General features: G+C 41.0%; 1 protein-coding gene across 20 annotated transcripts in view; it reads right to left on the reverse strand.

The window, feature by feature from the left end:
* Positions 1–24,374, reverse strand: part of SMAD2 (SMAD family member 2) — an 89,613-nt gene extending 65,239 nt beyond the window's left edge. For 4 of the 20 annotated variants that reach the window (XM_054672021.2, XM_016933657.3, XM_063796098.1 and 1 more), the window contains exons 1-2: positions 24,238–24,374; positions 23,799–23,884 (exon numbers count right to left, since the gene is read on the reverse strand). The gene's annotated coding sequence lies outside the window, so the exon portion shown is untranslated. Of the gene's footprint in view, positions 1–13,426; positions 13,525–23,173; positions 23,940–24,182 lie in introns of those variants that run through there. The other 16 variants (XM_063796094.1, XM_063796096.1, XM_063796093.1 and 13 more) reach the window with 12 other exon arrangements.
* Positions 24,375–27,180: the final 2,806 nt, after the last annotated feature.

The raw sequence follows: 27,180 nt of genomic DNA on the forward strand, positions 1-27,180 counted from the left end.
TAATCGCAATCACAGCACAAATTTAGCAAAATCAGTTTCAATGAACTACAGTCACAGTGTTGGCAAGACTGATTCCTCCTGGAGTGTCTGAGGGGAAGTTCGTCCTTGCCTTTTTCAGCTTCTAGTGGTTACCTGTAGTCTTTAGCTTGTGCTCCCTTCCCTTAGCTTGTGCTCCCTCCCCCACCTTCAGAGCACATCATTCCAATCTCTGCTTCCATCGTCACACTGCCTTCTCTTCTGTATTCAAATCTCCCTCTACGGCCTTCTAGTAAGAGCTCTTGGCATTACATTTAAAGCCCACCCAGATAATCCAGGATAATCTCTCCATCTCAAGATCCTTAATTTAATCACATCTGTAAAGTCTCTCTTGCCATATAAAACAACATTCACAGGTTCTTGGGATTAGAACCTGAATATCTTTGGAGACCATGATTCAGTCTACCACATCAAGCAACTAGAACATTCATAAACTGCCGAAATGAAAGTATAAAATGGTATATAGCACAATTGGAAAACTGGCAAGTTCCAAAAAGTTAAACTTAGATCTACCCTGTATCACACATTCAGGAAAAATAAATACGTATGTCCACAAAAAGAAACCTGTATAAGAATGTTCATAGTAGCCATGTTAATAATCGCCAAAAACTAAAAACAGCCAAAATATCAAAAGAAAACAAAAAATTATAGTGTGCTCATAAAAAGGAATACTGCTCAGGAACAAATATGAATGAGCTTATACACTCCACAACACGGATCAGTCTCAAAAACATGCTGGGCAAAAGACAAAGAAATATAGACTGATTTCATTCATGGCTTCCCACAACAGGCAAAACTAATCTAATGACAAGTCAAGATGACCATCTCAGAGGCACTGAGGAAGAGAAGTGGAAATGTTTGGACAGAAGCACAAAGTACCTTTCTAGGGTGACAAAAGTGTTCTCTATCTTTGTTTTATTCCCTCGCTCCTGTAAATCCACTGTTGAATTCCTGAATGTTTTCTATCTTGAGAGGTAATCACACATGAGTACAAGTTACCAAAACTCACAGAACTGGCCGAGCCCAGTGGCTCACACCTATAATCCCAGCACTTTGGGAGGCTGAGGCGGACAGATTGCTTGATTTCTGGAGTTCAAGACCAGTCTGGGCAACATGGCGAAACCCTGTCTCTACAAAAAATACAGAAAAAAGTTAGCCATGTGCATGTCTATACTCCTAGCTACTTGAAAGGGTCACTGGAGCCCAGGAGGCAGAGGCTGCAGTGAGCCGAGATCGTGCCACTGCACTCCAGCACCCTGGGCGACAGAGTGAGACTCTATCTCAAAAACACTCACAGAACTGAACATTTGAAGTCTGTGCATTTTAGCAATGTAAATTACAATTCAAAAAAATTTAAAAGGTGCCTGGACAAACACATTAAGAAGTTCCTAAATTAAGTTAAATAGACTTCTTTACTGAAGAACTTCTCAAAAGCTTCAACATGCCAATGCACATTACAAATTTCAGAAGGGAGGAGGTTGCAAGTGACCAAAGATGTAAGCTTAGAAGTTTCTGTCCACAACATGCAGATAGCCTCTGCAAGTACATGTAGGCAAATGTTCGTGGATGGAGGGTGGAAGGGGTATTGTTTTGAGGACAAAAATTGAGAGCCCAAATGACAGCCATCACAAACATACATGAGGCACTGACAAAATGGTTGTTGTAACAGAGCTATACAATTGACCCTTGGACAACATGGGTTTAAACTGTATAGGTCCATTTATACACAGATTTTATTCAAGAAACATTGCAAAATGTCTTGGAGATTTGAGACAATCTGAAAAAAACTCATAAACCAGGTAGCCTAGAAACACTGAAAAAAACTAAGAAAAAGGTATGTTATAAAGCATAAAAGATATGTAGACACTACTCTATCATTTACCATCATGAAATACAAAAATCTACTATAAAAAGTTAAAATTTATCAAAACTTACACAAACACAGACCATACATGGAGCCATTTACAGTTGAGAAATGTAAACATTCAGATGAAGTATTAAATCATTAACTACATAAAATTAACGGTAGTACATACTGTACTACTGTAATAATTTCATCGCCACCTCCTGTTGCTATCACGGTGAGCGGTAGTGTTGCGAGTATCCACTGTGTGAGGCTAATCATCTCTGCATGAGCAGTTCTTCTCTCCAGTAAATTATCACAGTAAAAAGTGATCTCTCACATTTCTCATGTAATTTTCACCATGTGTAGTGCAATACCATAGGCCTTGACTAATACCATGAGATCCATATGATGTGCCACTAGTGATGCTGACAGTGCTCCCAAGAAGCAGAGAAAAATCATGACATTACAAGAAAAACTCCAATTGCTTGGTATGTACCACAGACTGAGGTCTGCAGCTGCAGTTGCCCGCCATTTCAAGATAAATGAATCCAGTGTTAAGAACTACTGTTAAAAAAAAAAAAAGAAAATTTGTGAAGCTGCCACTGCAGCTAGGCCAACAGGTGTGAAGATCTTGCACCTTTTGTGAAACAACTTTTGATCTCATATTGAAAATGCAGGTTTTATGTAGGTACAGGATTGCTATAAAGAAAGGCGTACCTATAGACTATTACATGGTTTGAGAAAAAGCGGAGTCATTATATGACAACTTAAAGCAAAATTAAGGTGAAGGATCTAAAGCTGGAAAATTTAATGAAATCAAAAGATGGTTGAGAATTTAGAACAGGCTGGCTTAAAAAATGTCAAGATAACAGGAAAGGAGCTTCTGTCAACCAAAGTAGATGAGTTAGTTCCTAGGCACCATTAAGAAAATCATTGAGGAGAAAGGGTATCTGCCTGAACAGGTTTTTAATGCAGATGCAAGTGCTGTATTCTAGGGGAAAAAACTGCCACAAAGGACATTTTTTAGCAAAAAGAGAAACAAGCACCAGATCTGAGGTAGGAAAGGACAGGCTAACTCTACTGTTTTGTGCAAATATATCCAGGTTTATGATCAGGACTGCCCTTCTCTATAAAGCTGCTGACCTCCAATCCTTGAAGGGAAAAGATAAACACCGGCTGCCACAACAAAAAGGCCAGGGCAACCAGAACGCTTTTCTCTGGATTCGTTCCATCAATGCTTTGTCCCTGAAGTCAAGGACCCTGCCAGTAAAAGACTGCCTTTTAAAGTTCTTTTGACATTGGACAATGTCGCTGGTAACCCACAATCCCATGATTCCAACACCAAATATGTCAAAGTGATCTACTTGTCCCTGAACACATTAATAACATCTAAATCAGGGAGTCATAAGGACCTTTAAGGCTCATTACACACAGTACTCCATGGAAAAGACTGTCAATGTTACAAAAAAGAACTCTGATAGAGTGTCATCAAAGTATGGAAGGATTACGCCATGGAAGATGCCATTGCTGTTATAGAAAAAAACCATGAAAGCCATCAAGTCCAAAATGATACATTCCTACTAGAGAAAACAGTATCCAGATGTGCCCGACTTCACAGCATTTACACCAGAGCCTATCGAGGAAATCATAAGAGATTGTGGATATGGGAAAAAAAAAATAAGTGGGGAGTGAAGGGCTTCAAGAGATGGATCTTTTTAGAGAAATTCAAGGGCTAACAGACTCCACACATCAGAGGAATTAACAGAAGACGACGTAACAGAGATCAGTGCTTCTAAACTAGCTCCAGATGATGAGGAAGAAGATGCAGAAGAAGCAGTGCCAGAAAACAAATTGACATAGGACAATCTAGCTATATATATATAGGGTTCTAGTAATTGAAGGCTGCTTTTGACTTCTTTTATAACACAGATCCTTCTATTACATGGGCACTGAAACTAAAGCAAAAGGTGTAAGGAGGACTGGTACCACACAGAAACATTTTCGGAGAAATGAAAATGCAAAAAGTCAGGCAAAAATTGCTTATTTTCATAAAGTTACACTGAATGTGCCTGACTCCCAGTCGGCCTCTTCTACCTGTGAGACAGCATGACCAACCACTCCTCAGCCTACTCAGAGTGAAGACAATGAGGATGAAGACCTTCATGATGATCCACTTCCACTTAGTGAATAGTATATGTATTTTCTCTTCCTTATGATTTTCTTAGTAGTTTTCTCTAGCTTAAAGAATACAGTTTATCATGCATGTGACATGCAAAATATGGGTTAATCAACTGTTTATGTATTGGTAAGGCTTCCAGTCAACAGTAGGTCGTAAGTTTTAGGAGAGTCAAAAGTTATACACAGATTCTTCACTGTGCAGGACAGCACCCCAACCACCCCATTGTTCAAGGGTCAACTGTATATTTACTAAAAAAGAAACATTAAGTAAAAGCTCAAAAAAGAACTTTAAATTATCAAAAGAATGTTCTCAAAAAAGGTCCTCAAACTGAAGATATTCAGCCCTTGGTATAATTTGCTAGAAAATAATGGCCATAACTGCCAGGCGTGGTGGCTCACGCCTGTAATCCCAGCACTTTGAGAGGCAGAGGCGGTTGGATCACGAGGTCAGGCATTCGAGAACTAGCCTGACCAACATGGTGAAACCCCATGTCTACTAAAAATACAAAAATTAGCTGGGCGTGGTGGCGAGTGCCTGTAGTCCCAACTACTCGTGAGGCTGAGGCAGGAGAATCGCTTGAACCTGGGAGGCAGAGGTTGCAGTGAGCCAAAACCACGCCACTGCACTCTAGCCTGGGCAACAGAGCGAGACTCCATCTGGAAAAAAAAAAAAAAAAAAGAAAAGAAAATAATGGCCACAACCTAATATAATCATACTCACGCCCCTCGAAACAGAAAAAAAATCAATGCGTCCTCAAGCTCAATTCAGGAGACTGGCCCCAAGGCCTCCCTCCAGGAAGAGGCAACACAGCATGCCAAATTTCATAAATTTCATAAATTTGGCCATGTCAACCCTTTTTAGGGATGTATGGAATGCCACATAACAATACTGCATTGGCAACCTTGGGAGTCCAACTAGAGTTCAAACACTAAAAATTTGAAAGGAGTCAATAATAGGATTATGTAACTTTCTTTAGCAATATAGTAGAAATGGTGGGAAAGTGAGGTTTGCGTAGAATTAGGGAACTGTAATGCAAATAAAAGAGCAACAGTGAACTTAACAGCCCGGTTAAACTGTCTATAGTGGTAGACCTATAATACGACACATAAATAAGCACTGTAGTATGTAACTTGATAAAATAAAGCAAATACACAAAACTCCATCAAACGCATGTAATCATCTACCAACTAATAACCTGGGACTATCAGGTAGCAAAAAGTGTACTTGGCTACCTTTGGCCCCTGTTGGATTCCTACTCTGTGCCACAAAGTATGCTCTAGAGGAGCCAACTACAGACACCGTAGTATCATGTGACACAGTCTTATCCTAGCACAGAGAACAGGAATCAACCTTTGGAAGGGAAAGGTGACACTAAAGTTGACACCAGAGCACAAGTATTGAGAGAGATAATACAGCAGGCAGAAAGTTCAGCATGTTTTCTAAAGACAGGAAACGTTTTAGGAGAGACGAAAAATTTAGGTTATCACTAAAATACGGTGCACAGGAAGCACTGTGGCAGAAGATGAGGGGAAAATAAGGCCAGTGCAGATTAAAGAGCTGAAGATAGAAATTACTGCTAATGATAGGAGTATTACTTCATTTATTTCAGTGACAATTCGCATTTTGAATGACCTACTGGACGTGCAGTTTAGGGAAAAGGATTGGAACACAACTAATGTGACCGACTACCTAATGTAACTGAGTGGCATGTAATGGTACATTCATCACTATTTGGAATGAGGAAAGAGAAGCAACCCTGAAGGCTAAAGGGTCAGTTTTATACATGCCTTTATGTAAGTAACTATGTTCATCACATGGCCAGGAGGCAGCATAAAATATAGTAGACTCAGGGGAGCTAGCAGTCAGTGTACAAGTAAGAGTGTGTGCCCGAGCTAGGCAGAGACAACTGGTGTCTTGAAGAAAAGCAGAGCAGCCAATCTCTAGGCTTGGTTTCTGAGGACTGTCCAGGCCTGTTCCAGCTCCACAATTATATCCTCAGAACAAAACCTCTTTTTGAGTTAGCATGAGTAATCTCTCTGTTCCTTGTGAAAAACTGATAGAAAAAGCAAAATAAAAGAAGAATCTCCCTACAAGTATCTATATCTTTGGTTCAATTATTCCATTCATAAGAATTTAGCCTAAAAAAAAGAATAAAAAATGAAACTTCTGTATAAACAGCAAAAAAAAAAAAAAAGGATTTCCAGCATTAGGAGGAATGAGAGTAAACAGTTTCTGTAACACTTTTTTTTTTTTGAGGAGTTTCACTCTTGTTGCCCAGGTTGGAGTGCAATGGCGTGACCTCAGCTCACTGCAACCTCCACCTCCCAGGTTCAAGCAGTTCTCCTGCCTCAGCCTCCGGAGTAGCTGGGATTACAGGCACGCGTCAACACGCTCGGCTAATTTTTTGTGTTTTTAGTAGAGATGGGGTTTCACCATATTGGCCAGGCTGGTCTCAAACTCCCGACCTCAGATGATCCATCCGCCTCGGCCTCCCAAAGCACAGGGATTACAGGCATGAGCCACAGCGCCCAGTCTGTTACACTTTCGTTAGGAGAAATGTTTCTTATGAGTTAAGCTGTATTCCTGGGGATCTAAAAGTTTTCTATAAAACCTTTACAATATTTTTTCTTCACTGAAATGAAACTAACTTAAGTTTAGGCCTATTCTGGGTCATCTGAATGGCCACATGACCTGGTATTGCCACATGATTTCAGTGTCCCATGTCTTACAAGAGGAGTTAAAACCATTTTGGAACTAAGTGAACACTTAAAGTTACCAGCCTTACCTTTGCATGTCTCAGTAACCATGGTTGGCTGACATCTGTCTAATATCTCCGGAAAATTTTTAAATTATGTAATAAAATAACATTTGTTGTAAGTAATGCTGATAATACATCTCAATTAGTTAAGCTTTTATTTTAAAAACTGAAGCATTTTTAGCCAATATTTTTGAAGTGTAAATAGACTGAATGTAGGCTGACAATGAACAGATAACAATGTGTTCCAGGTTAAAAACAAATGAAATACAAAAAAGAAAACTAGATTTATAATCAAGTTGCTATCAAAACGTGAATGAGTCATTTACAGAATATACAGATTTCCTTCAACGGTGTGGCAGCAAGTTCTCTACTGAAATAAATTTTCAACATCTGCAAGAATTGAAATCTAAGTTCAGACACTTATAATTCCAGCAATAAGTGATACTTACATAATGCAGATTTCAAAAGAACACAAAGACTATCTTTACAGCTGAATAAGTCGGCTTACCAAATGATACCTTAGTAAAATTAGGATTCTAAGATTACTCACCGGAAAGTTTCAATAAGGTAAGAGGTCTAATTATCCTGAACTTGTAGTAAAGCCTTCAAGTTATTAACTCTATATTATAGTTTGACAAATAGCATTCTCTGCACATTTAATTAAACAACAGTGCATACTCTTTCCAGAGTCCTCAACTATGTGGTCCTTTTCTTACTGTTTTTATTCTGACATAAACCCTATCACTGAGTATGTATTACAAAAAAATCTCCAAATCCTTAGAATGACTTTTCATTTTATGTTGTCTTTTGGAACACACAAAGCTATATTTTAATTAAAAATCTTTTATGCCACAACCTTGCTTTTCAAAGAAATCTTGCTGTGCCTCTAAATATAGTAGCAAACATTTATTGAGTGCTTAAGCCTAAGAGTCCAGTAAGCAAGAATTCCGAATCCTAAGAACCAACTGGGGTTAGGTACTATTATTTACAAATGAGGAATGTGAGGCACAAATAAATACCCTGACGTAATACAGAGAATCCCCTCTAGATATTCTTATGGACACTTTAGTTTACTTTTCATATTAAGTTTCTAAAAGAAAGATCAGAAATTTGGTTTTAAGAGGTGAGACAGTGATCTAACCATCTCTCATAAGGACAGCCTGTGTATTAAAGCTTACCTGTTGCTAAGTCATAATGCCACTTCTGTCGCATAACAAATTCCTACTAAATAAAGGTTTGATCACACGCATTCTGTTATTTGTTCACACTTAACATCAATGTAAGAAAATATTAATTACTACTGCTTTCTAGTTAGTCTTGATATTTGCCAGGGTGAGCCCCCTTCCTTATTTTTCAGATGTGTAGTATTGCTGGTTACTTTAAGTTTAGCATGTTCTACAAAAATCCTATAGGATTTTGATTGGAAGTGCAATGAGTTTATATTAGTTTATGGAGAACATATTTATGATATCAAGTACTCCGACTATGCAAATGAGTATTTCCATTTATTTATTATCTATTGATAAGTTGCATATTTTCTCCATAAAAAATCTTACATCTTGTCAAATTTACTTATTTCTCCAGGTATCTTGGTTTTTATTGTAAATGGGGACTTTAATTATACAAAAATATTACACTCAACACTCATGTACTTTCCATCTAGCTGTCGTATCTTAGCATTTTGCAGTACTTGATCAGACATAAGAAATAAGATACGGATACAGCTAAAGCCCCCTATGTATTCCTCTTTGATAACATTTCCCTCCCTCTTGCTTCTCAGAGATTATCACTATCCTGATGTTCCCCCATGGTCATTTAACAGTTTTGCTACATATTGTATCCATACAATACAGTTCTGTACATTTTATAAATTTATATGAAAGTTTGATACTGTTCAGTCCATGCTGATACATACATAATCCTAAATCCTAGTTCATTCATTTTAGCTGTCACATGGCATTCCATTTTATGACTAGCACAGTTCACTGTCCATTCACTCTGGATGACTAGTTAGGTTTCCAATTTTCCTCTCTCACAACCTGCTATGAATAGGCTGGTATATATCATTTTATACCATGTAAAAGCTCTTCTAGGGCAGAAAATTTCAAACTTTCAAACTTTTTAACCAAAAAGAGTCCCACAGTGAAAAGTACATTTTACATGCAACCTAGTATATACACACACACTTTGCTAAAAGAGACATTTCACCATATGCTGCACTCTACAATTTCTCTAAACTGAGGGTCGCGAACCGTGAGTGGGCATGAAATCAATAATTCTAACAAATGTTTACACTAATGTAACCACAATCCCAAAAAAAACAACATTTCCAGCACCTCAGATGTCTCCCTTACGTTCCTTTTCAGTCAATCCACCTTCCCCCGTCAGGCAACTACTGACTTCTATTACTGAGTATTAATTTTACCTGTTCCAGAAATTCATATAGATGGAATTATACCGTATATACTCTTCTGTGTTTTTTAACACCCTTTCGAAAGTTCTCTTGTATTCATTTCCTAAGAATTTTTGTCATGAACAAGTACTAAATGTTATCATATGCTTTCCCGTTGTCCATCAAAATTATCATATGGCCTTTCTCCTTTAATGTGTTAACATGATGAATTTCATTTACGAGTTTTCTAATGCTTAATCATCCCTACATTCCTGAGACAAACCCTAATTAGTCATGGTATTTTTGTTTTGAGTAAATACTAACATTTTACAAACTACAATTTTTATTGCCATGTTCTTTGGTGAGAATGCAGCCTATATCCCCTTCTCACACTATCTGGTTGGGGTATCAAGATTATAGTAGCCTTGCAAAATAATTTTTCTGTAACATTTTGTATAAGATTAGAGTTAATCCCTCACGTTTGGTTGCACTTGCCCATACGGGGTCTTCATTTGTAGTCTGGTGTTTTGCTTGAGGACTTAAAATTTTACATTGGTACAGGTATATTTATTTATTTTGTTTTGTTTTGTTTTGAGACAGAGTCTCACTCTGTCGCCCAGGCTGGAGTGCAGTGGCACGATCTTGTCTCACTGCAACCTCTGTCTCCTGGGCTCTGCCTCAGCCACCTGATTAGCTGGGATTACAGGCGACTGCAACCATGCTTGGCTAATTTTTGTATTTTTGATAGAGACAGGGCTTCACCATGTTGGCCAGGCTGGTCTCAAACTGCTGACTTCAAGTGATCACCCGCCTTGGCCTCCCAAAGTGGTAGCCACCATGCCCCGCCTGGTATAGGTATATTTCTAAACATGACTAAGTTTTTAAATCATAATCTAGTGAAGTTTCTAATTCTTATTAAGCCAACTTGGTAATTTATTTTGCTAGAAATTGTCCACTTTACCTGTTTCCAAATTTAAAGAAATAAAACTGTTCACAGTATTCTTGCAGTTTTAAAATCTCAGTTTGTCTGCAGTTATACCATCCCTTCATTTCCAATACATTTGTACACTCTTTTTCTCCTCTATCAATCTTGGCACTCTTTTCAACTTAGTTACATGCACTAAATCAAAGACACTATTTTTGTTGTTGTCGTTGTTGAGACGGAGTCTCGCTGACACTATTTTTGTTGTTGTCGTTGTTGAGACGGAGTCTCGCTCTGTCGCCCAGCCTGGAGTGCAGTGGTATGATCTCGGCTCACTGCAACCTCTGCCTCCTGGGTTCAAGCGATTCTCCTTACAGAATGTATCTTCTGTAATTGTTGGGTGCTTGCTAATTGTACTCTTCCAATCCTTCATAACCTTGTAGTTTTTTAAATCTACCCTTTCATAAATTACTGAGAGGTATATTAAAATTTTCTACTACGATTATAGATTTGATTTATACCTGTAATTCTTCCAATTTTACCTTATAAATTACACCTAGTATATCTTTTCCATTCCTTTGCTTTTAAACTATGTCATCATACTTTTAGGAGTCTCTCCACTTGTAAAATACAGTTGGTTAGATTTTTTAAATTTTTGTTCTCCTTTAGCCAGCAAGTTTAATCTGAGATTACATATTGGGTTTATGGAGATATTTCAGCTTATTTTCTACCATCTTATTTTGTGTTTTCTAATACCTATGCATTTTTCTTTGCTTTTTTCTTCTTCCCTGCCTTATACTGGAGTGATCGATTTCTCTTTATTTCCACCCCTCATCCCCACTGACTTGGAGTTATACGTTATTCTATTTCAATTCTTTTGGAGAGTTATCGGTAAAAAAATTTTTAGTGGAAAACTTTAACTCATCATTGCATTGTAGATGAAAACAGCCTATTGAAAACCATAACAAAGAATTTTTTTTCTAAGATATGGGTTCTCCCTATGTTGTCTAGGCTTGAACTCCTGGACTCAACCAATCCTCCTGCCTCAGCCTCCCAAAGTGCTAGGATTACAGGCATGAGCCACCACGCCTAACCAAGGAATTTTTTAAAACCAGAAACCTCATGAGGATAAGGAGAAGAGGTAAGGAGAAAACAGAAGCAAAATTTTAATGGCTGGAAAATGGGTGAGCAGTAATTGAACAGATCAGAAACTACTAACTCTAGGCTAGCTGTAGGGAAAGCTGAAAACCATTGATTAACACAGAAACCTCAAAAACTTAAGGAACCAACAGCAAGTCATGGCAGGAACTGAGGGCCAGGCAGGGGAAGGAATAATAGGTAGCACTTGTTAAGAGCTTTGTAGAAAGGAATTCGGTTCTTAGATTTCCGCCCCCACTGTCTCTGGATAACTAATCCTCTGCCTCAACGTTTACTTTCTGCAAAGGGGAAAACAAAATCCCTGGACTAGGAGATGGCCTGGGTATAAGTAGGAAGAAAAGAGGGTGTGAATGAACATGAGCACGCTATGTTAAATGTCGACTCCCAAACCCCTTCCTCCACTGGGTTTTGGCTCCCAAATACTAGCAGCCAGACCTCCGCCCAGTTATTCAGATCAAAAGACTTCACTAGGGTACCTGACCGACCCAGGAGGAAAGGCATATAGATGCTAATATTGGGAGTTTACCAACAAACAGCCTGCCTGCTCAGATCCCTCTCCAGTGAAACTGAAAGGAGACAAGTTTCACCCACATGTTGAGTTTTTGATCAGCTTTTTAGATCCCCACTTCTTAAGAATTACTTTATCTGAGGAAAAACGTCAAACAAAACCAGAAAAATTCAGCTTCAGGAAAAGACTATACAGAGAAAGAAAACATTTTTAAAACATCAACATGGCCAGAGAAATAAGACTGAGCAACCCTGAAGAAAGAGCAGCATGCTCTCAAAGGCAGCATTCAGAGAACTTAACAGCTCTTGCATAGCTTGATAGCTCATGACAGCAGAAACGGGGGAAAAAAATCAATAGAAGTGCTAGAAGATAAAGTAGAAGAAATCTTCCAGAAAGTAGAAAAGAAAGATGGGAAACAGTAGAGAAAATGAAAAAAATTGGAAGACTGGTTCCAGAGGTCCAATGTCCCAACAACAGTTCCAAACAGAGATGCAGAGTAGGGGAGTCAAATAGATAAATTAAGAAAAAGCCCCTGAACTGAAAGATGGGAGTTTCTAGATGGAAAGGGCCCATCAAGACCCCAGTAAAACAGATGAAAACAAACCTACATGAAGGCCCATGGTAGCAAAACCAGAATGCCAAAGACAAAGAAAGGGCCTAAAGTTTCCAAGGAGGAAAAAAAATAGGTTATATAGAAAACAATCAAAATGGCTTTGGTTTTGTCAACAGTATACTGTAAACAAAGTCAAGAGAGCAATGGCTTCGTAATTCTGGGCTTCATAATTTTTCAAAAAAAAATTTCCAACCTAGACTTACGTTACCCAGAACAAACGCATTTTCAGACATGCAACATCTCCAAGTATTTACCACCCCACCCCCAACACATTCTCCAGGAAGGTCCTGAAGAATATGTCTCATCAAAAGGAGATACTAGTAAAACAAAAAGGAATACGATCTACACTCGAACCCAGGAGTGCAAGGCTGCAGTGAGCCATGATCACCCTACTACACTCCAACTAGACAACGGAGTGTGACCTTGTCTCAAAAAAAAAATACACACACACACACACACACACAAAGAATAGGAGATCTAACAAAGAAGAAAAATGAAGGCAATCCCTAATATGCTAGTGAGGGGGAAATCTCAGAATGACTGCTGCGTACTAGGTGTAGAGGCAACCAGTGCAAATCGGAGCAAGCTAAAAAAGACGAAGCCAAAACAACGGCAGCCTTCTCTCCAAAGTGAACCCTGTAAAAGTCAATGGAAGCATAACCTTCACTGATTAGAGCCAAATGATAAATGGATGGGGGTGACTGATGAGGCCATAAAGAACAGCTTTGTACCACTCTTTACCAATATCTCAGCAGATTTCTGATTCCAAAGATTACAACGCAAAAGAAAAAAATTTTGCCTAAGTGGAATTCTTATGTTAGTACATGTTTATATATGTATGGATTTCTTTAGACCAGTGCTATCCAACAGAAACAGGATGCAAACCACATATTGTTAAATTTTCTATCAGCCACATTAAAAAAGTAAAACTTGGTGTGCTTTAGTCAGTTCAGGACGGTATAACAAAGTACTACAGACTAGGTGGCTTATAAACAACAGAAATTTATTTCTCACAGTTCCGGAGGCTGCAAGTCCGAGATCATGGTACCAGCATGGTTAGGTTCCAAGTAAGGCCCTCTTCTGGGTTGCAGACTGCCGCTTTTTTCAGGTATCTACACATGGAGGACAGAATGCTAACAACGGTCTCTTTTATAAAGGCACTAATCCCGTTCATGAGGGCTCTACCCTCCTGACCTCAATATCTCCCAAAGATCCCATTTCCTGATGCCATCACAGTGGGAATTACAAGATGAAATCATAATTTAATAATTTTATTAATCTAACCCAATATATCCAAAATACTATTTCAATTCGCAATCCGTATTAAAAACCATTGAAATATTTAACATTCTGTTTTTGTACTGTTAGAAAACTGGTGTGTATTTTATGCTTGTGGTCCATCTCAATTTCAAGAGCTGAATAGCCACATGGTGGCTAGTGGCTATCATACTGGACAGAGCAACTCTAGAAGGATAAACGAAAAGCTAGTAACAGTGATTACATTTCTGGAAAGCACAACTGGGCAGCAGGAGGTAGGAGATGTAAAGGAGGCTTACTTTTTTCAGTATTTACTATTTTGTTCTCCTTGACTTTTATACCATGTGCATGTGTTATTCGAAAAAATGAATAAAGTACATTCTCTAAAATAAATTACAAATGTAGATATTCTTTGAACTACTCCTAGAAATCTATCTTACAGACATACCTGCAAAGGAGCAAAATGCTATATAAACGAAGTTATTTGTTGTAGCATTGTTTTTAATACCACAAGACCGGAAACATTCAACAGAGGACTGATGATATATTCAGACACCCGGCCAGGCACAGTGGCTTACGCCTGTAATCCCAAAACTTTGAGGGGCCGTGGCAGGCAAATCGCTTGAGCCCAGGAGTTCAAGACAAATCTAGGCAACATGGCGAAACCCCACCTCTACAAAAAATTTTAAAAATTAGCTGGATATGGTAGGCATGCGCCTGCAGTCCCAACTACTCAGGTAGCTGAGGTGGGAGATTAACTTGACCCCTGGCAGTCAAGGTTGCAGTGAGCTGTGATCACACCACTGCACTCCAGCCTGGGTGACAGAGTGAGACACTGTCTCAAAAAAAAATTTACAGACACCCATACAAAAGAATATTATACAACCCACTACTCCAAAAAAGAAGAAAGGCATTCATTACATACTGACACAAAATAAGATGTACTATTAAAGTGACATATGTGACCACTTGTACTAAAAGGTAATATACACACAAAATTGTTCATAGATGCATAAAATCTCTGGAACACCACACAAAAACCTAGTAAAGCTACTTGCCTTTGAAAAGGCAACTGTATGGCAAAGAACAGACCAGTAAAGAGACTCTTCACTGGGTATCCCTGAATTTTGGATTGCAGTCATGGATTATGTATACAAAAATTCACTATTCCACATGCAGCTGTAGATGTTTTCATGTACCCTGCCTTGCCTTGCTGTGATATTAAAGTCCATCTAAAGCCTACTGTTTTTCCAGTTCCTCCATAGAGAGGTCTGAGGCTTCCTTCTCCAAGAAGCCCCAGATGTTTCAATGATACCAGAACACTTTTCATTTTTTAATTTTTTTAAGCACACAGTTCCCACAGTTCTGTCTCCTTTCATTGAATGGCATTATAACCTCAGCCCCAACTACTGAATCTTATCTCTAGTAAATCCCCCAAGGCCACACTTTCCTTAAAGTTGACTGATTTTTCTAAGTTTCTAGTACCTGGGCACTTTCTCTCTCAAGATCAACTGTATACATAAGAGAAAACTTTTATATTTTATCCAACATTTTCATCTGTTTACAGTAGGAAGAATGGGCCTAACTTGTGTCTGTGTCATTTTAAGAAATTTAGATAAAGACAGTATAAACAATAACAGCAAACACTGAAGAAAGTATGATCACTGAGAAAAGACTGCTAAACTTGACAGTTCATCTGGAAGGACAGTAGGAAGGGAAATGTGAAAAAGAATGGTTAAAAAATATTTTTGCAAAGTTGAAGTCAAGAACAGATAGTGATTAAATGTAGAAAGCAAAAGTAGATTGCACTTTTAAAAGGTATGGAGGGAAGAGAAATTTCAAATCTTCAAACTGCAGGAAAATACAAAATATTCCCCAAATACCTATGTGAATTTTTATTTAGAAAGAAAACCAAAGTTAATTATTTCAACAAAAATACTTTAAATATGATGGTGCTGCCTCATCTAGAACATCTAAGGTCCCACTAGAAATAATATAAAATCAATGTGCAGTCAATCCTCCTTATCTGTGGGTTCCAAATACATGGATTAAACCAACCATGGATAAAAAATATTCAGGAAAAAACTGTGACTGTACTGAACATGTACAGACTTTTTTCTCATCATTTCTAAAACAATATAGAATAACAACTATTTACATTGTATTAGATATTAAGTAATCTAGAGATGATTTAAAGAATAACAATAAAATGTGCATAAAACAAATTCTACACCATTTTATACAAGGGACGTCAGCGTTCTCATATTCTGGTGCTTGCAGGAGAGTCCCGGAACCAATCCTCTATGGAGACCGAGATTTTTAGCAATCTATGTTTAAACATACTACATGGCAGAGATAAAAGCAGCAGCATCAATGACCTGGAATTGTATAACTGTTTTAGTCAAATAATTCATTAGTAACCAGGATAATAGAAAACCTCAAAAAAATTAAAATACATAAAACCCAATTTTTTAAAAACAGATTTTTCAATTCTCACTACAACTATGTTCTTTCCAAAGCGTAAGCTAGTAAGGAAAGACACTGCCAACTGGAAACCTAGGTCGGCCCCCATGGAGAATGATGGGTCATGTCTTTTAAACAAAAGCAAACAGAAAACATTCATGTGTTCAACTTTATGGACTGTCAAACCTAATGCAAGCTTGAATTTAATTCAAGAAAATTATTATTTTAGCAAAAGTCCACATTAAATAGGGACTGCTGTGTAAAGAGACTACTTTTTTTTTTTTTTAACTAGGAGTTATATTCCTATCACCTATAATGAGTTTTGTGGAATCCACAACTCTATAATCAACTTGTAAACACGTAACTTACATATTGGTTTATCATTCCCAGATTATTTAAAAAAAAAAAAGCACCTATGACAACACTACACAGGCCCAGACTCAAATCAGCACAAATATAAAGTACAAGTACTCTAATTGCTCTTCAAATTCCCAAAGTCTATCCTGACCCTCTTCTGAAGCAGCAACTAATACCACGTCAATTCACGTGAGTGGGGTCCTCAGGCCATAAAAGTTCAATTAAAGCAAAGTCTAGAGTATTGCCACCCAACACAACTTTATACAATGATGTAAATGTCCTTGGGTATCTGTGCTGTCTAATACAGTAGCCATCAGCTGCATATGGCTATCTAAATTTAGATTAAGTAAAATTTAACATTCAGTTTCTCAGTCACAGCAGCCACATTTCAAGTGCTAAATAGCCACATGTGGCTGGCAGCTACCTGTTAAGATAGAGCAGGTCTACAGCAAAAATTTCTCCAAGACCTACTGTTCTTCAGCTGTGCTTCAAAGGCTTCCTGGTGGTGAGGATGAGAGGAAAACTGATCAGGCAGGACTTCAACAACTGCCTATTCTTCCTTCCACAAAACAGCTTTACTCCTTTTATCTGTTTTACATTTCGAAATTCTGCATATTTCTCTCTAAAGGCTTTCTAGTTGCTGCTGTGTGTGCAGGTGTGCACGTTTTAAGTCTGACTACTACTGGTTTCGAGCAGAAATGGCCAATGCACAACCTCAGGCCAAAGCTGGACCCTCCTGATAACTAAAACATTTTTTAAAAAAAAGTTTAATTGATCAGCTAACATGAACTACAACCTAACTACCTGTCTATTAAGAATTTTAGGCCGGGCGCAGTGGCTCACGCATGTAATCCCAACACTTTGGGAGGCCAAGATGGGCGAATCACCTGAGGTCAGGAGTTCGAGACCAGCCTGACCAACATGGTGAAACCCCGTTTCTATTAAAAATACAAAATTAGCCGGGCATGGTGGCGCATGCCTGTAATCCTAGCTACTCAGGAGGCTGAGGCAGGAGAACTGCTTGAACCTAGGAGGCGGAGGTTGCAGTGAGCCAAGATCGCACCACTGCACTCCAGCCTGGGCAACAGGAACAAAACTCCGTCTCAAAAAAAAAAAAAAAAAAATTTTAAAAGTTGATCTCAATAAGGAAAATTTGCATTCACTACCACAGATAAAGTATCTCTAGTCAACAAAAGAGTTTCAATAGTTCACTCAAGTCAAGGCAGAAGGCTCATGGGCCCAGCTTCCACTGCATCATTTATGAGGATTTTATATAGGAGGCTCTGCAAAAAAGATTCGCCACCCCACATTTTCTTTTTTTTCTTTTTTTTTTTGAGACGGAGTCTTGCTCTGTCTCCGAGGCTGGAGAGCAGTCACGGGATCTCGGCTAACTGCAACCTCGGCCTCCCCGGTTCAAGCAAGTCTCCTACCTCAGCCTCTTGAGCAGCTGGGACTACAGGTACCCGCCACCACACCCAGCTAATTTTTGCATTTTTAGTAGAGACAAGGTTTCACCATGTTGGCCAGGCTGGTCTCAAACTCCTGACCTCAAAGTGATCCGCCCGCCTCGGCCTCCCAAAGTGCTGGGATTACAGGCGTGAGCCACTGCCTCCGGCCTCACCACCTCACATTCTGAAATGAAAGACGTGATGAGGATGGAACGTTTCCTTGATATTTACAAGACCTTAACCATTATGTCTCTACAGAATTTCTGGAAGTAGCTGAAGCAGCATATGAAAATGTAGTTTACTTTTAAACATAGGCAAACTATAAGATCACAGATTCACTATGCTACTTCCTCAGATCAAGAGTCTTTTTTGACTTAAGAGACTCAAACTAATGAACAGATGGAATACCAGTGGTTCACCCAAGATTATTCCTACTGAATACATTAAATGTGAAACTACATCCCCCTTCCCCACAAAATGAGGGAAGGTATGACACTGTAGATTATTCAAGGAAATGCAAATTTTTACATTAAGGTAGACACGTGTACTAAACAGAAGCAACTAAAGTCTATCCTCCCTTTCCACTACTCTACAGCCTTGAGGCCAATGTAAAACCAGATTTTGAAAAATGACAGGGCTACCTAGGATAATTAGTGACAATTTCACAGTAAATTCACAAACTTTGATAAGAATTAATCACGTCAGAATTTCTATTTTCTTAAGACTACAAACCTAAAGATACATCAAGCACCTGTCCTATCAATGTGCCTCAGTTACAAATAAGAGGAACCTACTGAGCCAAGGAGAACCACTCACACTGTACAATGTGAGGCAAGCACAGAAGACACAGAATTGCCCTAATATTTCTGGCTATCTGACCAAACTAAAGGCAGTGTCTAAATCCACCTGGCTTGGAAAAATTATATTCTCCCTACATGAAATTGCTGAACTGAAGCTGCGAGCTATCTTTGAGATGTAAATCTAGAATCAACATTGAATTATGTCCTAACTGAATACATCACAATTACACCAACCTGAAAAAATGATCAAAATTGATCAATGACAAGCAATAAGCCTCTAACTATGCATTTTTAAACCAAAAAGGCTAGTACTTTTGTACTACTGCTAAAAAAAAACCTGATTCTTAAAAACAGCCAAGGCTACATATTACAAGGTCACCAATAATTATCTGATGGTGTAGATGGTTTAAGAAGTAACCCTGAGGTAAGGTTACAAGAAAGACGATCAAAAAAATTATCAGTGCTAATACTGGGCAGAAGTCACATGACAAGAGTCAAGAAACCCTCAACAGAGAGACTGGCCAACTATCCACTCTTGCTTTATCCTAGAAATCTCGAGCATACTCTATCTCAAAACACAGTGAAAAGCATACGCTACTATCAAAGCACAAGTGAAAATTTATATGATACTCCTGCAGACTGACAAAAAAATTACTTACACCGAAGAAAGGGGTGACATAGGGTGCTACCACACTGAAACAGCCTTTCTTTACTGCTGGCTACCCTTTCAGCTTGGAATCTGAATGGCTGTCTGAATGGCAAAACAAATGAAAAACATCTTGGTCATAACAGGTACTGTGATCTTTCATGAAATAAGCCATAAGCTATAGCACAATCTTCAACCCCTTTAAGAACATTTCTTAATCATCCTGAGTGACAATCTAAAGTATATTACGTAGATTATTGCACTCTTAAAAAGATTTTCCCAAACATGATTTAGGCTAATTGATGAACATTCATTACTATGCTTTCAGGTCTGGTCCTGCACTCAATGGCCCCAGACATGCTAGTCAGGCTTTGACTATTTTTGTGTCTTGTAGATTATCTCTATTATCCTCACCGGGCTGTTATCTGTTTTTTCTGACAAGAGACACTAGGCTAACATCCTACTCCCCAGCCCCCACCACACTCCCTCTAAACCTCCCACAGTACCCATAATCTACTTGTTTCTAATCTAGTGCAGGTTTAGAAGCCAGATAACTTTGCTTGTTAGAAACACTTTAAATAAATGCCAACACATTCTTATTAAGGGTCTCCAAGGCTTTCCTAAGCTTTAAGCTATGGACTGGGACAATTTGGCTATCCCAGGCCTTTGTTGTTCATTGTCTGCTTCTCAAATACATTTTACAATAGGTCAATAATAACAGTGTAGGCAAATCATTTGGATTAGAAAGAGCCCAAGTAACAAACCCACAACTACAAGAGAGGAAGAAATCATTTGGGAGGACCCTTATATCTCAGGCAATGTTCTAGGTACTTGAATTGTGATCACTGAATAAGAGGAAGGGGTTAGTACTTCCATTTTGTGTCAGAAAACCAAGGGTCAGGGGTTGGTAGTAAATTGCCCAGTATCGTAACTGAGAAACAAAATATTAGGCTAGGGCTCTCTGATTCCAAAACCCAAGGCCTTTCCACTACATGAGACTGCTGTCCAATCCTGGGTCTCGGTTTAACTAACTGTTTTTACACTTTATTCCCAATCCTTTCACTGAGTTATTCAACTCTGCTTTCTTTCCTTAACCAGCTTCTGTAATTAAAGGGCAATAAGTGATCAAATTAAGGTCAGATGAAGCTTACCTCTACAAGTGTACATCTGTTCAGCAATAAACATGTTTCTGAAAGACTGGCCGTATCTTCAGTTTGTATAGGCTGTGCAAAACTGGTGCCAAGGTCCCCCCAAAATACACAGATTGTTCCCAGTGACACTGAGTTAACACTTCACATCTTCCCTAGTGCTATCTGCTACATGTTACAGGAAGCAAGGCAAGCTCACTTTAGGAATGGCTCAGTAATGCATGTGCCCTTGATTTGTACACTAACAACTGTCTTACTCTAAACACTGGATAATAGGGCAAGGGACATGAGTTTCCACTTTTCTAACTCCATTAAGGAACAGGGGTGTACTTGTTTGCTGTTAAGAGACTTTATTGCCTAGTCCAGAGCCTGACACACAGAAAAAGCTGTTTGTTGAATAAATGAATAAATGTATTTGTTGAAAATAAATGCATCGGCCGGGCGCGGTGGCTCACGCCTGTAATCCCAGCATTTTGGGAGGCCGAGGTGGGCGGATCACCTGAGGTCGGGAGTTCGAGACCAGCCTGACCAACATGGTGAAACCCCGTCTCTACTAAAAATACAAAATCAGCCAGGCATGGTGGCGCATGCCTGTAATCCCAGCTACTCAGGAGGCTGAGGCAGGAGAAGCGCTTGAACCCAGGAGGCGGAGGTTGCGGTGAGCTACTCAGGAGGCTGAGGCAGGAGAAGCGCTTGAACCCAGGAGGCTGAGGCAGGAGAAGCGCTTGAACCCAGGAGGCGGAGGTTGCGGTGAGCCGAGATCGTGCCATTGCACTCCAGCCTGGGCAACAAGAGTGAACTCCGTCTCAAAATAAAATAAAATAAAATATATAAATGCATAATCTCTCATAACCTCTCTTAACTGGTTGTGAGTTCCTTACGTTTCACATTTTCTGACATACCTTTGGAATACTTAGGGGAAAACATCTTACCTCTCACAGAAACTAAGGGCCTAAAAATGGCTCTTCTACACCCATCAAAAGACTAAGAATCTAAAAGACATGCCCCCCTCTACCCTCTAAAAATGACTCTTTGTCCTAAGAATATGAATAAATCTCCATCTGCCAGACTGCACTAAATACAGCTTTTATATGCATTACAAAAACACCTGTATAAAAAAGCTGCTACAAAACGAGGTTTTTGGAGCCCTAAAGCACAAAACCAACAGAATCAAAACCAAACAAGAACAAGGAAAGACTTTTAAAACTGACAGTATTTGCAAAATGTAAAAATTCAATAGGTCTTTGGCCAGCGGTTTACACAGCTAAACCGAGTTTTTCCATTCACATATATTCCCCCAAATGTGAAGTAAAGATTATAGCAACATGATTCTAATATTTACAATGTGAAAATGAAAAGGGGACAACAACCTCAGGCCATCTTGAAGTAGAATAGAAACAACCTTTGTTCCTACTAAAGTTCTGTTGAAATACCAAAACCATCCCCAATATTCCTACACAAGAGTTAAAACACATACCAAGCCTGATAAGACACAAACAACAGGAAATTACCCTGCACAGTTTCTTAAAAGACTATTATTTCATGAAACTTACAGACTGTGTAGAGACATGACCACTTATGACTAAGTAAACGTAGGTTACAACCTTGAAAACCCAAACTTTTGTTGAACACCTACAATGCTTGTGGCCGCACTTTAGAAGGTGTGGCTAAGTATAAAAACCAAGCTCTAAGAGCAATTTCTTACTAAAACCCCAAAATGAACGTTTCCAATCACATTACATTAATTAAACCTGGCCAGTGAACAGCCTTGAACTCAATTAAATCCAGTAGAGTTTAATATTTATAGTAAAAGTGGGCACACACTTTAGAAATGCCGAAAGATGTGAACTATTTATATTTACTACGACAGCTAAGTTTACGGCAAAGGCTAAGGAACTTTAAAAATAAAAGTATTACTTTTGAATTTAATATAAACGTTTGCTAAATGACCTTCTGGCAGAGGAAATTCTTTAAATATCTTGTATGGGTTTTCCGAAGGCAAATTTTTTTAAAACCCTCAAACTATGGTACATTTATGAAGCCCATTTTAAATTATTTCTCCCATCTCTGCTTCATCTGCTTCACTAATTCATGTATTAAAACTGTTGAAACTCCATTTAACTATTTGACTAACTTCTCTGTAAGATGGAAACTTTTTAAAGGGTGTTAAAGTAGAATAGCAAATTTTCAGCATAAGAGCAAATTTATTACTAGGCTCAAGGAAAACATCCTATCAGCGATTCATTCATACGAAACTATCAGGTTCAATTCATATGAAGTCAGAAGAGAGAAAAAGAATTTTGGAAATTAAATCACATTTCAAAGACCATTTCTAAAAAGATGTAATTATTCCAAGTTATTTATTTATTAACAATTATTTTACACATGTCGTTTTAAAAGTTTCACAAACCCAAATTTAAGATAGTCCAAATTGCAACAAACAAGACATGACTTTGATGGAAAATGCTGCTTGCAAATTCGTTTTACCTGGAAATTTCTTTTTTAAAGGTATGGTTGACAACACACTGGTGGTATTTTGCTTTTAAAGGGTCAAGAGAAAGGAATAACAAAACCAACCCAGGCATTTTTTTTCTGTTTAGGATCAAAAGAAAATTTTAAGGATAAGTAAAAGACAAACGTACCTGACCCAAGGACAATATCCCCCTCCAAGAGAACAAAGTAAGTTGCAATTTTAAAAACCAAGTTTGAAATACGAGAAATCACTTCGAGGGCTTTCCAAAGGCGTGTGATAAAAACTAATAGGCTCCACCCGCAGAACAACTTTCACAAGTGAGTGAAGGATGATCACAGAGTTATCAGCTGTGTGCGTGTTTGTGAGTACACACAAGCCATGGAAAACCCGAGACTACCACTGTTAACAAAGGTTACGAGACCAAAAACAAAAAGTGGAGGCAAAGTATTACGCGTCCCTAACAAGGCTTCCCCACAACTCCTGAAACAAGAGCTCTGGCCCTTCGGCTTTAAAAATCAGAACCACAAACTATGGAGTGTGAGAGCAGCGAGGGGAAGGGACGCAGGCAGCCCCCGCCCCCGTCAGCCTGGGCGGCAGCGCAGTGCAGCCGAGCCCCGTCCCTTCCCGGCTCTCCGGCCCCGAACCCGCACGCCCGGGCCGGCGCACCCACAGCCCCCGAACTCACCACACCCCAGCCCCCACCCGCAGCGGCCATGTGACACGGCCCATCGCCCCGGCCGCGGACGCACGCAAACACTTCCCTAGCTGGAGGCCCGCGGGCGCCCAGGCTTTACCTGCAAGGTGGCGCCAGGTCCCGCCCCGTCAGATCCGGGGGGTCCGGGACCTTTTGTTCCTTCCTCTTCCGATGGGATGGAGGGGGCTGGGAGGGGAAGAGGGGAATGGGCGATTGGAGGCGGAACTGAAAACACTCCCGGCCGCCGTCTTCCCGCCCCGCCCCCAGGCCCGGGCCCGGCCGGCGGCCCGGGCGCGCGGGAGGGTAGGGGAAGAGAGGGTAGGGGAGGGGAGGAGAGGGAAGGGGAGGGGAGGGAGCCTGGCCGCCGCCCGCGGGGAAGGAGGGGGTGAGGACGCGCGCGCCCGCGCTGCCCCTCCTCCCCTCAGGCGCGCGCCCGCAGCCCTACCGGCCGCCCGCACGGCCGCGCCCTCCCCCGCCAGCCCACCTCCGCTTCCGCCCTCCGCCCTCGGCCGCCGGCCGCCGCGGCGCCACGCACCCACCTCCCGGCGGCTGGCGGGCTGCTGGCTGGCGAGCTGCTTCTCCGCCGCCGCGGCCGCGCGGGTAGACCCGCCTGCCACCCTGGGCCGCGGGCCCCGCCGATTCGCCGGCGCAGCCCCGGGGCTGGCACCCTGCCGCCCGCTGATTGGCGCCTCCAGCCGCCCGTTAGGGCGCGAGGCACGCCGGCCGAAAGCCGCGCGGGGCGGGTATGGAAGACGGAGGGAGCGGAGGAGGAAAGGAACGAGGCCGAGCACCGCGGGAAGGGCCGGGGGGCGAGCGGGGCGCGGGGAGTCGCCGGCCACCGCCTCCCCACCTCCCTTTGCCTACGGCCCGCCCCGCCTCCCGGCCGGACCGGCGGCGCCCGCAGCCAATCAGCACGAGGGAAGCTCGGGGTGTGAGCCGCGCATCGGGGGCCTCGAATCGGAAGGGAGACGTCGCTCGCTGATTGGTCCCGCCTCCCCAGTCTAGCGTGAGGCGAGGCGGGGCGCGGCCGGGCGGGGCGGGACGCCCGCGGTTTCGCTTGAGTTGGGCGCCGGCGCGCTCCCACCGGGGCTCAGGGGCGGAGAGGGAGAGGCCCGCGCCTTGCCGCGCATTAAGACGATTCCCGGTGACCGCCCGATCCCTCGCCAGCGTCGTGGGGTGGGGCCTGTGGGGGCCTGCCGCCTCGTCCCCCGTCCGTCGTGAGGCCGGCAGCGGACACGTGCTCATCCCACGGGGAGGCCCCGGGCAGCCCGGAGGACGCGCCTGAGAGAGAAAAGGGCTTCGGGAGAAGCCCGAGGACCCGGCCCGTGACTGGGCGCGCCCTATGCAAATGAGTGGGCGGGGCCCTCGTGTTGCTGAACGAGGGCGGGTTCGCGATGTAAATAAGCCCAGAGGTGGGGTCTTTGGAGAGCACTTAGGGCCCGGGTAGGGGATGCCAGGTATAAGTGTTCAACCTAAATTTTGGTTCCGTCTTCAGTAAAAATGATATCAATAATCCATGTCCTGAAGGGTCTTTGTGAAGTCTAAAAGAAACATCTGTCACGATGTCCCTTAATGGCTGGGATATCTTCCCCTTCCCCTTTTCTCCACTGTTGCGACGATTAGGCCCCAACTTGCACATCTGCCCTACAGGAGGCAGCAAGGCCCTAAACTTACGGCTGCCCAGAACATAACTGCACCCAGGGAAAACCTTGTTGCGGTTACCCTTAGGAACACCCAAGCCTCTGCTGACAAAATATTGAGCCCAACTAATCACATCAGGTGTTTACTATGCACCCACTGTGACACAGGCAGGGAGTACCGTAGAACTAAAGTTGAAAAGAAACTTAGGTTTCACACAGGTGCCAGAGACAAGACTAGAACACAGTTTTTTTTTTGGCTGCCTGTCCAGTAATTCATTCTCATGTGTGGCTTAGTTTATAGATTTAATTGGGGACTTCAAATAAGCGGGAAAGAAGCACTAGCAATACAAATCGGTAATCAGGAAGTACCAAATGAGCACTCCAAACAGTAAGAGTTTTTGAAGTATACGCTTTCTTCTGAGAAATGAACGTGTCCCAGAGGAGGGTGCCTTCAGATGGACCTTAAGAGAGATGTGGCCATCCCCTGAGTCATACAAGTTTTCCAGATGTCCTTTCAAAATCTCTGTCCTTTCCACCGTCTCTGTCCTCACACATAGAGGAACTTTTCTCACGGAAAGGTTGCGATGAAGAGCATAAACCCAGGAGTCAGGCACGTTGTAGCTTTGAGTACGACTCTGTTCCAGATCTGTAATCTTTGGCAAATGGAACTCACCTGCAACGATACCTACTTAAATATAGTTGTGTGATGATTAAATAATAAATATGAAAGTAAATAGCATAGGGCTTTGAAGTTCAAGGAAAGTCAGTGATCATTAACTTCTCTTCTGTTGCGTGCGAACATTTATGCTGAGACGAACCTACTCAGCAGAAATTCCTCCTCCAAAAATTCCCTTCCAGGGTGGTTTCTTCCATTGTTAGTTTAGAGGCAGCTCTACTAACCCCTTAATAAAAATAAAAAAGTTTGTGAAGGACACCCAGGAAGCCATTTGTTGGAGCTGTCCCACCTCCTCTGCCTTGTTTCCTCTTTCCAGAGCCACTAGGGAGGACGGTCCAGGGCAAAGGCTGTTCAACTTACAAGTAGGAAGGCTGTTTGTTGTTTTTGGTCTGTCTTCCTGCTAATACAAGTCAACAGTTGTAATATGAAGTAGCATATTAAAAGCTACCCTGGTCACACAAGTATTTTCTCCTATGTGAACAGGGTGTGGATTTGGGTGTCCACCTGAGTAGTAGAAATAGGAACCAAAGCAGGCCTGGCTGGGATTCCAGAATGTGCTCCTAGTATGGGAGTTAGGTACTTTGAGGTTACATTAATTAAGTGGGTAGTACGCCTGAGGTCTAAGTTAGACCATTTCTCCAAAGTCTCAGACTTTGGGTCCATAACTCTTCCATTTAGGAAGCCTTCCAGGATCTACAATTGAGGAAGAGGGAGAAGGGACAATCTGGCTACCAATGCAGTCCCCAAGGGGCTTAGAAATGGGAGCATGCCTAGTGTCCCCTCTGCTAGAAATGCATCTAAACCAAAGTGGGTCAAGACAGAAACTGAAGGCACATAGAGCAGGGATTGCTATGGCAACAAACAGCTTGGAAATCCACTAGGGTACCTCAAGATCTATCAGTAGGTCCCTATTGTATAAATTAGATTGAATGAGTCTTATTTTTATATGGATAGAGACCAAGTTTAACCCTTCATTAAACATGACACTGCAAAATCAATTACATCCAAATCAATTCAGAATCCAATTCAAAAGTAGTTAAGTGCACTGGAAAGACACGTAAGAAAAATGATAATGGTGGTTGCTTCTGGAAAGAGCCTGAGGGTCATAAGTGGAAAATTTAAATTTCATCATTATTTCTTCTGTAGTTTGATTTTTTTGAAAAAGC

Source organism: Pan troglodytes, chromosome 17 (genome assembly GCF_028858775.2).
Source record: "Pan troglodytes isolate AG18354 chromosome 17, NHGRI_mPanTro3-v2.0_pri, whole genome shotgun sequence".
NCBI lineage: Eukaryota > Metazoa > Chordata > Mammalia > Primates > Hominidae > Pan > Pan troglodytes.